Consider the following 4,492-nt stretch of genomic DNA (forward strand, 5'->3'; position numbering starts at 1 on the left):
TTTTTGCTCAATTATTGTCAACCTGCCTGCATTAGAGCCAGTAGGTTCTAGGTAAAGCCTGGGGACATGTTGAGTTAGCCATGCCCCCTAGCTATGTTGGAAAGCGTCAGACATTATCTTCATTTCTGTCCTGTGTCCTAGGCTCTGCACTTGATATGAAATTAAAACTGCTTTCACTAAAAATAAAAGTTGTGAAGATTTAACACTGTAGCTGCGATGTAACCTTGATACTACTGAGAAAACATTTACCTTCAAGGCATATAAAATTATAAAAAATGTGTTTTTGTAAAAATTATAAAAGACCTAAAAGATACGATTTTTTGTTTTTAAAAAGTAATCTTGTCTAAAATTAGAGTTTAAAATTGTCTTAAGTTAAAAAATATGGGATAAAACGTAAGGTTTAAGCAAGTTATAAAAGGTTTGTAGAAGATTGGTCTTGTAAAGAAAGTTCTGTGTGTGTGAGTAGCCTGCCAAAACTTGAAGCGGGTTACTTAGTTTTTCTACAAAATGATCGTTAATGTAAAAATCACAAAACACAGGCCCAGATTCTGCAACGCTTATGTGCGATAAACAGAGTTTTCATTGAGCATTAATCAGTTGTTTAGTACAAAGTTGTAAACAGTTAGAGTCAAACTGATTTAGATTCGATAGGTTTGTTTATAAGGTTTTATGTAAAAATTGGGTTTGACATTAATAAAACACTAATGCAAAGGTGAAATTTGGTTTTCTCTTTAAACAAGATTTCTGTATAATACTGAGCGATAATAAAGTATTTTTTGTCTTCTAAATAAACTGGAAAAAGTAGGGGAGAGAGAAGATAAAGACTCAGATGGCCTCATGCTGACTTTATTTGGTCCTGTTGTTGGGAGAGCAGAGTCTCCTCTACCAACGAATAAAGGCTTTTGCCTTTTTAAATTTTTGAGCTATCATTTTGGCTAAGCAAATGATTTGTGGTTATCTGGGATTCTATTTGGTGATATGAAGTGTTTTAAGCCTTTAACACTCACAAACTTTGAAAAATAAAATTATAAACTAAGAATTTTTATTTTAACTCATTAGTCTTTTAAGTATTAGGTCTCCTGAAGTCCAAAAGAGACATATTTCATTTAGTTGGTATATTAACCTACAGAAAACATTGTCAAATACAAAATTATGTTTAACTTTCTTTGGGTTATATTTATATAAATATGTTATTAGTATGTTTTCCAAAATTATATGGTTCCTATAATTCTAATATGTCTTCGTGTATGTTATCACTAATAATTATGTTTATTATGTTAAATTGTTATGTGCCACAGAAATGACCAGATTTCTTTGTCGATTGTGTCTTTAACAATAGCCTCGTTGGACACAGTGGCTCATGCCTGTAATATCCTCACTGGGCACGGTGGCTCGTGCCTGTAATACTAGAACTTTAGGAGGCTAAGTCGGGAGGATTGCTTGAGCTCAGCTATTTGAGATCAGCGTGAGCAAGATAGTGAGACCTTATCTCTACAAAAAAATGAAAAAATTAGCTGTATGTGGTAGCACTTGCCTGTGGTCCCAGCTCCTCTGGAGGCTGAAGAAAGAGGATTGCTTGATCCCAGGAAGGTGAGGCTACAGTGAGCCATGAGCCACTGCACTCCAGCCTGGGTGGCTTGAGACCCTGTCTCAAAAAAAGCAAAGTAAAATTAATAAAACAGGGGCTGTCCTGAGATAATTGTCATCCACAGATTACTGTAGTTCTTTTTTAAAACTATTCAAAAGGTGTTTGCTCTTTGAAATGTTCTCCTGAATACAGGTTTCTCATAACTAAAGATTGGGGCATTGAAATAGGAAAAAAACAAAACAAACTTCCAGGACTCTCATAGATAGCTGTATGTTTATGAGGACTGCTGGCCCAAGGTCAGACAAAGTTAACTTCATGGACTGAACTAATAGAAGACCAAATAATCCTTTTATGACTTGTTGCTTGAAAAGTTGCTGAGCCTTTTTGTCATTTTTCAGAGTCAAGACAACATTTTTCTTTTCAGATATTTACAGCTTCTCATGATTGAGTAAAGTATATTCCTGTGAGCAAAAGTTGAAAGATAACCATATTCTCTACTTGATTTCTCCAGAATTTGAAAATTATTTATGAGTATTCTAACTATGGAGATATAGTTATTTACCTAAGTACAATAAGAATCTGATTTCTTTTGTAACAGAACACAACTGGACACACAGATTATTTTACCAAAGATATGGTTATTTTACCAGTGGAATGGCCTACTTTCAAATGCAAAGAGACAGGCTTGAAGAATTAAAGTTGACCAACAGACATGATAAAAGCCCCTTGAAGAAACTGGCCTCGTAACTATCTACACAGGCCTTGCACAGGGTTCCTGACCTGTGGTAAGTAAAAACAGTCACATTCTGACAGGCCTATGATTCCCAAATTATCCTGGGAGCTGAAGAAGAGAGAAATTCAACCAATGTGTACGAGTATTTGCAGGCACAGATACATCCCTTCAAGGCTTCAAAAAGTTCAATCCGAGATTCCTTAGGGAACAAAGTTCCAGCAAACCCAGTTTAGAAAGAGCTAATATGGGAAATAATTATTCTTGCTGAACTTTACACAAATAAACAGGCTAACTATAATAATACCAAAACTTATTTTGCAAATAAATGTGTCTTACTATGATATGTCTTAAATAAAAATGAAAACTAGGAGCGAAACATTATATTTCAGAAAAATACTATAGCACACTTGTTGTTAGATTCTAGTCTTGTCCATTGTTTTTGAGCTTTTTATTATTTTCTGCACTTTGGACTGAATCCTGAAATCTCTCAGAGCTAAAGTCCTCAAACTAATACATCCACATTTTTCCTCCCCTTTTGTGACCTGGACTCAATGAAATGGCTACGACCTTCTTCCGGAGGCCCTGCATGCTGAAGCTTATCCCTGGAGATACAGATGAAAAATACGTGAGATTGTCATCGCTATCCTCCTTTGCAACTTAAAAATGCTTTGAATCTAACACCTGGATACGTTGTGCCCAACATTAACCTTTGTTATTTTCTATTTCCATAGAAATGCCTGTTATTAAAAATATATTTTGCCTTACTCACATAAGGGAGCCTCCTTCATTTGCAGTGACACCTCCTGGAATGAAACACAGCTAGGATATATTCGGAGAACTAGGAAACTAACTAAAAAGATATGAGATGGTATATTTAAATTTGCTCTTTCCTGTTTATCCCAATTTGTCTTTCTAACAACCTCTGACCCAAATCTCTCTTGACTACTGATCCCATGTCTGAGTGGTTCTTAGGGCTATTCAATGTAATCCTTCAGGGATTTAGACGAATTATATAAGGACTTCTGAAGCTAGGACTTCCACTCCTTATATTAGGACCCATTTATCCCACAAGTTTATGTTGCTGAAGTGTGTACTAAAACTGTGGATGACAGTACTAACATCTTTGTCATGCAAGCCTGAACTGCTCAGAGCATCTGCGAATACATGCAGACAGCTACAAAGCAGTTTCATTCCATTTACTCTGGGGCCAAACCCTATCTCAAGTATACCCCTTGTCAGCAGAAAGAAGTTAGAATGGTCTTTGGCCTTTTCAACTCTGTACCTCACACCTTAAGAACAAGATGAAATGAAACTCAGAAGGGGAAATTGAAATCTGGGCAAGGCAAAGTAGTCAAGAGAAAATTACGACAGGAGAGATATGACCTAAGTGACTTCATCTTGCATTCAACCTCCAAGCGGCCCTTGTTTATTCCTGGGCAAAAACAAAACCCACTTTGGAAGAAATTTACTTTGTAGCTTAATTTTGAAACAAAGATAATAACAGCTCCTCCCTGAAACAAAACCCCTCATTGTTTGGGGACCACAATCACCTTTGTAAAACCAACAAATTAACCACCATATTAGAAAGCATGGCTCGGGAGTCATACAATCAGAGGCCACAAGATTAATTAACTCCCCAATGGCTCCTATACATAACATTACTATTGTAAAACCTAAGATTGGTGTTTGAGGTATTTCTCATAACTTGCATTCTGACAGATCAGCAGGTGCCACCCAAACCAGTAAACTGGCTCATCTGGATATGTGGCCCCCACCCAGGAGCTGAGTCAGCAAAGAAGATGGCTTTGACTTCCTAAGAGTTCATCCCTGACCCAACCAATCAGCATGTCCCTTTCTCTAACCCCCTGCCCACAAAACTATCTATAAAAACTCTAGCCTCTCAGTATTTGGAGAAGCAGTTTAGAGTAATATGAAAACTCTGCTCTCTCTTTTAGCTGGCTCTATATGTATAAAATGTTCTCTATAGTATTTTGCTTATCTTGGTAAAGTGGCTCTATCTGGGCAGCAGCCAACATGAACCCAGTGGGCATTAACAACCCAACTGCCGAGTTTTGTATCAAGAAAACTTGTTTTGATTTCATGGGCCGACACAGGAGACTTTAGATTTTAGAACTTTCTGTTGGTGCTGGAACAATTTAAGCCTTGGAACT

This window comes from Papio anubis, chromosome 7 (genome assembly GCF_008728515.1).
Source record: "Papio anubis isolate 15944 chromosome 7, Panubis1.0, whole genome shotgun sequence".
In the NCBI taxonomy this organism is placed as follows: Eukaryota; Metazoa; Chordata; class Mammalia; order Primates; family Cercopithecidae; genus Papio; species Papio anubis.